Source organism: Euprymna scolopes, chromosome 31, assembly GCF_053919585.1.
Source record: "Euprymna scolopes isolate OS-2025 chromosome 31, ASM5391958v1, whole genome shotgun sequence".
In the NCBI taxonomy this organism is placed as follows: Eukaryota; Metazoa; Mollusca; class Cephalopoda; order Sepiida; family Sepiolidae; genus Euprymna; species Euprymna scolopes.
Genome location: NC_136512.1, coordinates 28196793 through 28210871, shown reverse-complemented (window position 1 = coordinate 28210871; position 14079 = coordinate 28196793). Strand labels below are relative to the sequence as shown.

Genomic DNA, 14079 nt, shown 5'->3' with positions numbered 1-14079 from the left:
TCAGCAACTGTTATTTTTGGCATTTTTGCTGTTTTCATTATAGCATAAATACCAGCATCAATGGCTCGTTTATCAGCTTTATCGGCAGAAAACATCAAATATTGAATATTTCTTCTGAATCTAGGATCACAATGGTTCAATCGATTTCTGATGTACATGTATGGTTTTACTTTGCCATATGGACGTTCATTTGAAAACATTCCAAATCTACCTCTTGTGAACAAATCAGGAAAACAAAACAATTCCAATAATGGGTCATTGTCAGTTAGTAATACTCCTTCAACTCTTTTTTGCCTGAAAATCGTCAAATCCTTTTCAGGTGGCAACATTGGTTGCATTTCAATGAGCGTGTGATGCTCATATGAAATCTGAGCCCCAGTCTGAGTCAGAAAATGATCCATTTTCAGACTATCATTTCGCCCAGTGCATGTGACAATTTCATCCAAGTTGGCATTTCGATCAATTTTAATGTCATTGTACAAGATATTGTTGTTTTTCAACCAATCCAAAGCTTTGAGAACTTTATCCATATTAACCAATGAGCGCCAAATAATATTTTTTTTGTTTGGCAATGTATCAACTATAATTTCAAGTAATTTATGATCATTGTTTGGCAATGTATTCATAGCATGGTTGATAGTTGTTTCCATTGGCATTGGCAAATGACTAGCTATTCCTCTGATAGCTGGGATCAACTGGCTTTGCAGTCCTTTAAACTTGTATGGCACCAATTTAATTATATTCATAAAGCATTTGGCTCTTTGAATAAGAAGACTTTCATACATATTCAAAATGGAGATTTCAGGTGGGATGTGATCAACTTGAAGACCATTAATCGATGCCAAATTTGGTACTTTTTTGTATGTTATCATATCCGATTGACATTTTTTGCATACAATACATGGTAATGTGTAATTTGCTTTAATAATGTTAAGTATTGTTTGAGATTTTATTTTATCCCAGTTGTCCCATTCATGCAATTCTGAATCTTTTTTGCGCATTTTGCAAATGTCACAATGATTTATTTTAAAATCATAAATTGCCTTTTGAAATTTTTTAAACAAATTGGCATATTTTGTTGTTACATAAACCTCAGTGTGAAATTCATTTTCATTTGAAAAGGATTCATTGTAAAGGTCAGAAATAGTAGCATCTCTGCTAACCTGGTAAATTAACTCAGTATATAATGACCAGTCACCTTCAAGTATTGCGATGTCATATTTGTTAAGCCATGTTCCAATCGACAATAATCGATATACTTTTCTGATCACTGTTCTCAGGTGTTGCGAGTGTGGTGACAAGAGTTTCAGCAGGGCCAGCTTGTCCGTGCAATCACTTTGGCCACAGCAATAAATTCTATCAGAATGCATACCTTTGCAACTTTGGAAACTATCCAATTTCTTCCTCATTTGAGCAATTGTCAAATTCGGACTCAAATCAGACAAATTGTTATGCAATCTTTTAGCATATTCCAATTTCTGAGCTGAGTCTGGACAGCCATCTTCGATTCTACACAGACGAGTCATTGATATTCTGTAGTCACTGTTATTAATTTGATTTTCATTGTTTTCATTTATGGGGACTTCAAATGTGTTTAATTCACTGCAATCACATTCTTGGCAATGCATAAATTTAAAATTGTGTCTTGACAACTGAGCCAATGGCACATATTCATATTTGCTTTTATCGCAAAGAAAGTGCTCATTGGTGAAGCAGTGGAACAAATTATTGCCCCAATAAGTCTGCAGACCGTCATTGTTGGCTTTTTCTACATAAGAGTGGATGCATCTGAAGTACTTCTTCAATTGGTTGATCATGAAGTTTCTCATGCCAACTCCTTCAATATATTTCTTGTTGACAGTGCTGAATGCACTTTTATTAGCCAATCTGCGTTCCTGTAGGTCTGTTATATTCTCTTTGACAATATTTTTGTATGACATAATCATTTTCCGCATTATAATCATTTTTTGCATTAATTCATTATAACATCTTCGTCGTTTTTTAATTTGTCTCATATTTCTAATCAGAATGTGTCGATGAAAATTAGCATCTTTGCTTGACATTTCGAATTTGCAAGTAAATTTAGATGCTGTTTTTCTATGTTTATTTTTATATTTGCTATAATATGCTTTTGCACAAATTTTTTCTCTATTTTTTTTATAATATTGGGCCATTTTCGCATGCATTTTTTCTCTATTTTTATTGAAATATTTTTTATTTGACTCTTTTTGCTTTTTTTTATAAGTATCATTATTTACCGCCTTGAGTTTTTTTTTATAATTCTGAACTCTTTGTTTTATTTTATCTTTATTTTTTCTATAATATTCAGCTTTTCTAGCTTTTTCAGCAATTTTATCATATACTTTTTTATTGCCATCATTTGCATTGGTGTACTCCATTTCATTTTGCTTATCAATAGGTCCTGGGTTAATTTCGACTCCACCAATGATCAGAAGCATCAGAATAATAGATCTGTTTTTATGCATAATGTAGCATTTATTGTGATAACGAGGCTTACATTCGAAATGAATTATGCAATTTTTAATTGTGAAATATAATTTCTATTTCATAAAAGATATATTTTAATTGAATTTTATCTTGTTCACAGTGAAAATAGAAAAAATATAATCACATATTACATTTTTATAATTATGAACATAAATACAATTTTAATGACTTTGCAATGCAATATAGTTGGCAAAAATATGTCAATTATGTGCAAATTGAACAAGAAACGAGTCAGAAAATGTATAAAAATGGTCAAACAAGTGGTAGGAGTGACAAGCCTTATGCAGTGTCTTGACAAGCTTGAGTTGTCTTTTCCTGTTCTGAGTGCCCTCACTCTCAGAAAGTCTGTTCTTGGCGATATTCTTCCTCTCTTTCACTTGCTTTCTCCTTGCTCATATCTCTCTCTGTTTGTTCCTGAACAATCTATCACTCAGGCTTTCTTTTACTTTGACTCGATCCTTCCTTTTCCATTACAATCTTTTATATTCCCTCCTGCGTCACTCTCTTTCTCTCTAATTAACAGTCTGAGTCTCTAATTGTCACTTTGTAGTCTCAAGTCTCGGATGATCTGAATGAGCAATATAAAAAAAATAAAATAATTAAATAAAGGTCAACAATGAATAGTAGAGAGAACTGAGAAGTATTGAGAGTACTATTGAGAAGAAGAAGAATCGGTCAGGGAGGTGGAAAATAGGGGCAGTGAAAGGGGGGTGGGAACATGACGAAGTGAAAAAGTGGAGGAATAGTGACGTTGAGGTAGGGGAATGGGGAGAGTGATAAATAGATTGTAGAAAATGAGGGGGGGGGCGAATGTATAGTAAGGGTGTGCAGTAGTAATATATACATACATGTGTGAAAGGAGAATAAAGATAAATAAAAGAAATGACCCCCAGAATAATATAATACCCTATAAATTTGTCATTTTAATCTAACTCAGCCTATCATCAAAGAAAATGACAAAGATGGCTTTATTTGCTAAATCGTTTTAAAAACTTGACTGTTTATTTCGTTTCTTAGAGTCTTCCAATTTATTTATCGTCTGCTAATGCGTTATTAATCGGTGATTTTTTGGTGGGCGTTGTTGAGCAAGAATAAAAATATGAGATTTAAACTGTTGGGGCATTTTTGACAACTTCTGTGCCCTTGGGGGCGAAATGGGAAGTTTAGAAAACATTTTTTTTTACTATGTAAATCTATATAATGATTATTGTCGTAATATTACTTCTTGTTAATTTTGTACTTAGGTAAAAATGTGCTTCTGCATTTATGTTACCGTTGTTACACGAGTATTTGTTACACCCTTATAGTAAAAATGTTGGTGATCATGCACTTATTGTACCTATTTACTATGCCTCCCCACGGGACAGAGTTAGACACCAGGGTCGTTTTTTAACGCGGAGAAAAGGTACAAAAATAAAAATTGTCTCAGTCGTGACAGATTTCTCCTCCACCGAAAGAGAACATGAAATGGAAGTGCAGCATTAGCAGTGTCAGAAATTTCGTGAAAATAGTGAATAATTCCACCCCATCTTTCCAAGCTTATAACTCCTCGAAAAATGTAATTCAAGCCCTAATTTTTTTTTTCAATTAAAGGAGTAAGGACCAAGGTTTTATTTAAAAAAAAAAACAAAACAAAACAATGTGTTTTTTTTTTTTAAAAAGGTTTTAAACTTCGGACTTTACAGGTAAATTTCTAAAAAACTGATTTTTTTTTTGTTTTAAATTTGAATATATTATTTATTGACCTTTTCTCTTCAATTTGTGATATATAAACCTATTAAACATAAATTAATTATTTACTTTTTAATAGACATTTCAAAATGAGAGGCGTAAATTATTCGACCCCCTATCTTTCTAAGCTTATAACTCCTCGAAAAATGTAATTCAAGCCCTAATTTTTTTTTCAATTAAAGGAGCAAGGACCAAGGTTTCATTAAAAAAAAAAAAAAAAGACAAAAAGAAAAAATGTGTTCTTATAAAATAAGGTTTTAAACTTCGGACTTTACAGGTAAATTTCTAAAAAACTGATTTTTTTTTTGTTTTAAATTTGAATATATTATTTATTGACCTTTTCTCTTCAATTTGTGATATATAAACCTATTAAACAAATTAATTATTTACTTTTTAATAGACATTTCAAAATGGGGGGGCGTGAAAATGGGGGGGGGCGTGAAAATGGGGGGGCGTGAATTTAAAAAAAACGTTTGTCTAAAATATTATATTCGGTTTATTGGAAAGAACATAAAATTTCACATTGACCCTGAAAATATCGTAAAAATAGAATCAATAGAAAAATTTTGATAGATTTTTAAAATTTAAAAATTTAAAAATATTGAGTTTAAAAATTGAAAAATATTGAGTTCGGAAAATTCATTACTGTTTTAAAAAAAAAAATAAAAATATTTTTATTACTTTTAAAACAACTGTAATAGTTTATTTTGGAAGTATAATCCATAAAGAAAATAAATAACCCACTTTTAACAGAGAAATTACGAGATTTTTATATTGTATTCGCAGTTTCGTGTTAGGGGTGTCAAAAATTCCTACAAAAATTCTGATACTGCTAGTGCAGCATCTGAAGAACAGATGCACTAATTGTAACACACTATTATTTTCTTAATAATGAGGTTAGGACATTACGTCGTCGCCGGCAAACTTGCGAAGAAACGATAAGAAATATCGAAAGACAAAAACTGGCTGTAACATATTCTTGCATTATTTACAAAAAGTTGTAAATAATGCAAGAAAATGTTACAGCCAGTTACAAAATTAAAAATGATAATAATATATTCATAATATATTCTTGACAGGCCACAAAATCACCGCAATACCACATTTACTCCGGGGAGGGGGGGGTCCTACGTAAGTCCCAGGAATTTGTATAAACGAAGTTTAACCAATTACGCATAACTATAAAAGAAAGTAAGAATTTTATTGACACAGCATTTGTAAACAAACAACAAAAAAGTTGTAAATAATGCAAGAAAATGTTACAGCCAGTTAAAAAATTAAAAATGATAATAATATATTCATAATATTCTTGACAGGCCGCAAAATCACCGCAATGCCACATTTACTCCAGGGGGGGGGGTCCTACGTAAGTCCCAGGAATTTGTATAAACAGACATAAATAAACAACTTTACGGATGTGTGTTTGTTACAATTTAACGTCTGCTCATTCGGTAATAGTCGGTAATTTTCGGTGGGCGGTGGTGAGCATGGATGGAAATGCGGGATTTAAACTAAATTAATTTAGCAATGGTATTAATGTAACGGATAATCAAAAATAGGGGAAAAATCAGTTATGTAATATTTTACACAAATACTGAACAGTAGCCCCCCCTCTCTGTCTGTCTGTCTGTCTCTCTGTCTCTCTCCCTCTCTCTCTGTGTCGCTGTTATTATGGTAGTACGAATAGTGGTTTGTTTATGGAAAACTCTTATGAAACTAAAATCCGGCAATTTTTATTTTTTTAATAACGGTATTAGTATCAAAATATCTGAAAATGATATCTTAAACTAAACAGAAGAATGTCAAGGTAATTATTGTACTATTTCAGAAAATGTTCAATAAGTATGTCTCAAGTAAATTAATTTTTTATTTTTTCCACCGGTACCCTACGTTGGATTACTCAATAGTAGTCTCTAAGTAACATTTTGTTTGTCTCGCAGTTACTTGCGAGACTAATATATATATATATATACAATGGGCCTTAAATAAATTTCGGGACATTTTTCGTATGGTCACTTTTATTTATAATACGCGCAAAAAATTCTAGTTTTCAACAACTTTTAGAATGCCCTCTTATGTGAGCGTATTAATGACCCCTGTCAGAGACGCGTAGTTGATCAGAGGCTAAGGAATGAGGGTTGAGATGTGTATGTTTTGGTTTCGATTCGAGCTGGTGGCATGCAAGTCATATGTATATTTTGAATTAAGATCTCACTACTGTATATTAGGTTTAATATACTAATTCATTGTGAATTGTCTCTATAATAATAAATCCGCATGAATTATAATGTAATATTTAAGCATATCTTACGATTGGGTAGTGATGCACTGCATGCTAGTATATATATATATATATATATATATATATATATATATATATATATATATATATATATATACATGCATATACATATATATATATATATATATATATACTAGCAAAAGTACCCGTCGTTGATTGGGTCCAAAAACAGCCTACACAAAATGGACTCTGATTTAATAAAGTATGATAGATTATGAAAAAGAAGGGTTGTAAAAAGATAGCTTCGGGGGTATCAAAACCAAAGCAAAATATGATGAAAGTAAAAATGAAATAGATAAACCACATAATTTATTATACCATGCCTGTTCACACTGAAACACTTATCACAATATTCTGTGGATCTATATTAAAAAACCTTGTTAAACTTTGTGCCATATTTCCAGGCACGAACGCAGACCCCACAATTTTATTATACCATCCCTATTTAAGTTAAAACATACTTATCAAAATATTCTTATGTACATCTATATCAAAAACACTTATAAACGTTTTTTTTTAATTTTTAATTTTTTTATTTCCATACTTTGTGGATCAGGCGCGAACGCAGACTCCACAATTTTAAGGAACCACCATTCTGCCAGATCAAACATACCCAACCTGTGTCTCGATACATTTTCTATCAATTATATGTAATCAGTTTTTTTTAAATAGTCAGCCATATAGGAGCCTATTCGTGACCACACACACACACACACACACACACACACACACACTCAGACATTCAGCTTTATATTATATATATATATTATATATTATATATTATATATATATATATATTTAGTGGTGAATGCTCTGACGAACTGCAATCACTTGTGCCCCCACGACGTGAGCACCCTCGACAAACCCGACAGGCTGCTAAATCCCACCCCCACACTGTAGAGATCCCTAGATGTAAAAGATCGTTTTACTCCAATAGTTTCTTCCCCAGAACCGCTAGACTCTGGAATTCCATTCCAGGTCCCTGCTTCCCCAACAGTACTGACGTGCAGAAGTTCAAGTGTAACGTGAACCGACACCTTGCTACCCAAATCCCTACATAGTACCCCAGTAGTGTCGCCCCTGATAGTAGCCCCCTACACCAAAGTGGCAATTTGCCTTGTTTGGGGTGAAAATGTAATAATATATATATATATATATATATATATATATATATATATATATATATATATATATATATATATATATAATTACAACGTTTGTTAGATGATACTGTTGATTTTTTAATAGGTGCAAGAAGGTCAGTAGCCAAGATACTTAAAGTCAATGAAGGTAAAGCTGTAGTAAATTGCGTGAATATAGAGCTTAGTTACGAGCTTAAAGGCATTTTGCCAAGTTTTTACGGGTCAAGCGATCAAAATAGATGCTATTTATGGTAGCCTTTCATCGTTCGGGGCGATCAGTATTCAAAGGATGTTATTGGCAACCCTCATTTGATTTCTGTGGTGTCTATGCCCGAAGGAATTATTCATTACGTTTCGACGTCTTGTCCGAACAGCTCGAGGATATATTGTTTTCGGCACTCTTTATATGTTGTTTGTGTAGCTGTATTCAAGATGTCGTCACATAATGGTTGGTATATGTTTTGATATGAGAAGAGTACTGACCAAACTTGGGCTCATATGAAACGAGAGAAACCCCAGAATTTGCTCAAAAACACAGTTATGTGTCCTCTGATAATCGCCCTCTTTTTGTATGTGCGTGAGTCCTATGTAGACGTAGAGCCCAAGGTCCAATATAGAAAGAAGAGGAAATATTACACAATGTACATATGTCCGAGAAAATGCCTACAATTTTCGAAATTAGTGTTGGAATTGAGCAGTAAATGAATAGTAGCAGTTAGTGCTGCTAAGATTAAGCTTTTTTCCTTTAACAATTACAAGAAACTTTCCCAACCATTGATAACAATGGCTAATACTCCGCTACCCGAGAGCTCATCGTTCAAACTTTTTGGCAACATTAACTAGGACAACTATATTAAAGGCATTACTGCTGCAAAGAGGGTAGTCTGCAAATATGTGCCGACGGTATACGGACTGGGGTTGTGGTCAGTGCAATATATAGGATGAAAAATTAGAGTTCATTGTTTTAGATAAGAACTTGTTAATACAGGCAGGTGGTCTGTTTGTAAAAAACAGGTGTCATAACAAAATTTGAGCGACAGGTTGAACAGGAGTAAAATCCTTGACACAGTGTGATGTGGATCGCCACGCCACAGAAGGATTCGTGAAATACAAACGTTGGAAAAGATTGATACGAGCTAGTGAGTGTCTGTTTCGGCATCAGAGAGAGAAGATCGGAGAAACCGTATGTTTCTGATCCCGAAAAGATTGCTCGAGAAGTTCTCGTGGAGGCAACGAGATAGAAATAATTTTTTAGCAAAATAGAAACCTCCATCTTCCTTCTATAATGATGAGAAAAGATGGCGCAACTGCGACCGTGGAAACTCATGTTGAGTGAATAAAATCCAATTGTCCGGAAAGAAATGGGGGCACAGCTATACATTTGGTATAATATAATAATCAACAGACATTGGCTCTATATTAATAAATACAAGCATATAAATATATAAATAAAAATGACATATATACAGTGGCGCCAAAAATAAAGTTCGCACTTCTCTATTTTTTTCAAAAACAGCCAAAAAATGCCTACTTTTCAGACGGCAAAATGCACCATGCATCCATTCATAATTTTTATTTTAAGAGATGAAGCAGTTGGACCTACCTCCATATTACTCTTCTATTTTATTTTTGTTTTTACTTGTTCGATAGCCTTCAAATCGCCCTATTTTCGTATTCCTACTTTTTAAATGATATTTCAACCAATTACCTATTTTAATATTAATCGTTTGTATTTTTTTAAATTTTAATTAATCCCTAATTTGTTTATTTTCCCGACAGTAATATACACTTTAAAATTCTTGTTTCTACTTAGATGTTCCACTATTTCTTCTTCGATAGTTTCGTATCAAATCTATTTACATGTTACGATCTATTCATTAACATTAGATTAGCATGTTATTTCTTAAGAAGGAACTGCAATTAAAATGTTAATTCAAATAATATTTATTAAAATTTATCTTCCGCCATATAGGTTATCCCAAAAATTTAAATTTTTAATTTATATTTTCTATTTTTATTATTGTCTAAGTATTTTATTTTAATTTTCTTGCCTTTCCTCGCATTATCTTTACGTTCTTAGAGAGATAACTCTATTTTGTCAAGTATTTATTAATTTAACAATTTATCGAAATTCAATGCATTTTGATTCGAATATTTTGACTTTACTATTTATTAATACCCTTGTTTAATTTTTAACTTATAGTTCCAACATTATCCTCTTTATAAAAATCTCAGTTCAATTTCTCATTTAGTTTCGTTCAACTTTTTATTTTGATTAAATTTATTTTAATCCATCCAAATCTGTATGTCTCCATCTCAATCTGGCATCAATTGAAATGAATGGCTCTCGTTTTGGGGAGGCCTCATGTTTTGACAAACTTCTGGGCTTGATTTTTACTTCTGATCTGAAATGGAACACGTAGATCAAATCTGTTGCCAAAACCACTGGAAAAATGGTGGGATCCTTCTATCGATCCAGTAGATATCTCACTGCTGATGCAATTCTCTATCTATATAAGAGCCAAGTTCGTTCAAAGATGGAGTACTGTAGCCACATTTGGGATGAAGCTGCTAGAAAGGACTTATCCTGCCTTGATAGAGTTCAAAATAGATTTCGTAGCCTTGTGGAAGATGTCCTTTACTATTCTCTGCAACATCTATCTCACAGAAGAAATGTTGTGAGTTTGTCTCTGCTTTATCGTCATTTTCATGGAAAGTTTTTGACTGGGCTTCAATCTATGGCCCCCCTCGCCATTCTTTCACAAGAGACACTTGAGTCTAGCTGAAAACCCTATAAATAATTTCCTCCACTCTTTATTCGTGCCTAAACCTAAATGTAGATTCCATGAACAAAGCTTCATTTTTGGAACTGCACGCATATGGAACTGTCTTCTGTTTTCCTGCTTTCCAACTCACTACAATACGGTTGTCCAACGTAAACAAGTCCAACGTAAACAAGTTCTTGATGATCCGTTCCATATAAGTTAACAAATTTACCGAATTTCCATTACTAACGATTACTATATTGTCCAATTAACTACTGTACACTCTTAACCCTTATCCTCGAGAGGTCTCTGGGCCTTGATAAGTGGTGATGCCTATGTAAAAAAAATATCTTGCAGTTACTTAATGCCGGATTTTTTTTTCTTGTGTTATTGAAATTACTCGGGTGTTATTTTATTACCCATAATGTTATTAAAATTAAAATTACTTCCATTTAGCTTATGATCGTCATAGTTTCTATATGTTAAGTTTATGAACTAATAATTTATGTGTTTATTGCACTGTTTTAAAATCTTAGTATTAAATTTAAAATTCTCTTTCAACATATTCATGAATCTGTTGAAAAAGAATGTTGAATTTAATATATTGCATATTCTGTAATTTTGTTAAAAAGTTTGATTTAATCAGTTTTTAGGCGTGATAACAGGAATTTATTTCTATGAAGACAGCTTTGTATAACATCTAAGTTTTGTTTAACATTTTCGTCTTTAGTATTCACTCAAGTAAACATAGATTTTATATTTTTTGTCTTGACTTTTTGCGAAAATCTTCTATGAAAACAATAATCCTGAAACTTTAATAATTGAGTAAATTAGTTTGACTTTGACTTTATTGGTATATGAATATTAGCGGAACTTTAATATATAAAAAATTCACTTAAAAATACTTATAAGGTATATATATATATATATATATATATATATATATATATATATATATATATCTTATAAAGCTGAATTTCTGTGTGCGTGTATGGTCACGAATAGGCTCCTATATGGTTGACTATTTAAAAAAAAAAACTGATTACATATAATGATAGAAGATGTATCGAGGCACAGGAATGGGTACGTCTGATCCTACAGAACGGTGGTTCATTAAAAGTGTGGGGTCTTCGTTCGTGCGTGGTCCGCAAAGTATGGAAATAAAAAATTAAAAATTCAAAAATGAAAAAAAATGTTTACAAATGTTTTTGATATAGATGTACATAAGAATAATTTGATGAGTATGTTTTAACTTAAATATGGATGGGGTCTGCGTTCGCGCCTGGCCCCCATAGAATGGAAATAGGCACAAACTTTAATAAAGGCTTTTCATATCTATCTGCGTAAGTATACTTTGATAATTATGTTTCAGTTTGAAGAAATATAGTATAATAAAATTATGGGGTGTTCGTTCGCGCCTGACCTTCATACAGTGGAAATAGGTTACAAAGTTTAACAAGGATTTTAAATATAGATCCACAGAATATTGTGATAAGTGTTTCAGTGTGAACCGGTATGGTATAATAAATTATGGGGTTTATCTATTTTATTTTTACTTTCATCATATTTTGCTTTGGTTTAGATACCCCCGAATTCGAAGCTATCTCTTTACATCCCTTCCTTTTCATAACCTATCATACTTTATTAAATCAGAGTCCATTTTGTGTAGGCTGTTTTTGAACCCAGTCAACGATGGGTATTTTTGCTAGTATATATAGGTGGAGAATGACTTGAATGGTTTTGTGACTGACTGGTTGTAAAGTGGGTGATCATTTAACATAAAATTAATACAGAAAAGTGATCCCCCTGTTACATGATAAGGGCTGTCCCCTTTTCATGTAAGTATAAAAATAGAGAGATTTAGTTAAAATGAAAATGAAATAGCATAGACGAAATTCGAACCTCGTAATTAAGGTTTAGAAATAGATTACGTGTGAGAATTAGAAAATGGAATGTAAAACAAACGATTGTTTAGCTTAGAGATAAAATAGTTTCAAGAAAAGAATGTGCACTGTCAATTTTGTTATGAAAATTCAATTGAAAGAATGCAGCTACAAGATAATTTAATAAACATGATTTTAACATATTGGAAATATAGGTTACTGAGAATATAGGTTAAAATTCCTTTTGTAAAAAAAGGAAAAGTTTTGGACACGCATGTCCAAAACACGTGAAAGAAGACACATGTTTTAACATGTGTATGACGTCATGGAAAAATGGGAAGTTCTAGATATAGTTAGAAAACTTTAGAGTTAAAAAAGGAGAAACTGGGGGAGAGTCAGAGGCAGTTTTGAGGACGACAGACGATAGTCTGCAGTTTGGAATTCGAACGTCTAAAAGCGAGACGGTCATTTGAAACTTAATATGTGAAGCTTTGAATTCTTGATGAGAAAACCACGGCCGGTCGTGAGAAGAAATAAACCCATCATGTGTTTTTATAAACGTCGTCTTTGTGTTGTGATTCTACCAAAAGGTAAAGTGAAAATTGTTATTATATGTTTATATATATCTGTGTTATAAAATGTCTGAAATACACATCTCATATCTACAATGTGAACTAAGACTGTCTGAAGACTGTCTGAACACTGTCTCCTCACTCAAAGAGCTTCCATATCAACACTTCTAAGTATGAACATTTTTTATGAAGAATAATCATAATAAAACTCTCCCTAATATCTCTTACAACAATCTCTTCATAACAGAAACAACGACATGCTTTATAAAACGAACACTCTCTCTAAGACTCTAAGACTGTGCTTCTAATAAGACTCTCAACAGCATCACTCATAATAAGACTCTCACTTTTAACAAAGAACAATAACAATAATAATAATAAGACCCTTATATAACACCCCGCTTTATATCACAATAAGTAAAGCATGTAGTAATAACAGATACTACACTTTGATCTTGGCCAAAAGGCCAAGAAAAGGGTATTTATTTGCACCCTCACCGAGCAAATTGGGCACAAGGTCGATTTTTAATGTGAGGAGTGAAGGGGAAATGGGGACCAGCTCCCAGGGGAGTAGGGAAGCTGGATGGTGACAATTGGTATGAAGCATTCCCCTACATTGACCAAGGTCTTATATGTGGGGTTGCCCCCACATATGGTCTTTGCTTGCAGTATCTGCCGTAACAGATACTACATTTTGATCTTGGCTAAAAGACCAAGAAAAAGGTATTTATTTGCTCCCCCACCGAGCAAATTAGGCACGAAGCCGATTTTAATGTGAGGAGTGAAGGGGAAATGGGGACCAACTCCCCGGAGAGTAGGGGAGCTGGATAGTTACAATTGGTATGAAGGGTCGTCCCTACATTGACCAAGGTCTTATATGTGAGGTTGGTATTTATTTGCTACCCTACCGAGCAAATTAGGCATAAGGCCGATTTTGTATGTGAGGAGTGAAGAGGAAATGGGGACCAGCTCCCCGGGAAGTAGGGGAGCTGGATAATGACACTTGGTATGAAGGATTACCCCTATATTGACCAAGGTCTTATATGTTGGGTTGGTATTTATTTGCACCCCCCACCGAGCAAATTAGAAACAAAGCCGATTTTTAATGAGAGGAGTGAAGGGGACATGGGGATCAACTCCCCGGGGAGTAGGGGAGCTGAATAGTGACAATTGGTA

At 33.0% G+C, this 14079-nt stretch overlaps 1 pseudogene; it reads right to left on the bottom strand.

Annotated features, from left to right (window-relative positions):
• Positions 1 to 13260: 13260 nt before the first annotated feature.
• LOC145256005 (U2 spliceosomal RNA) lies at positions 13261 to 13383 on the bottom strand (annotated as a pseudogene).
• Positions 13384 to 14079: the final 696 nt, after the last annotated feature.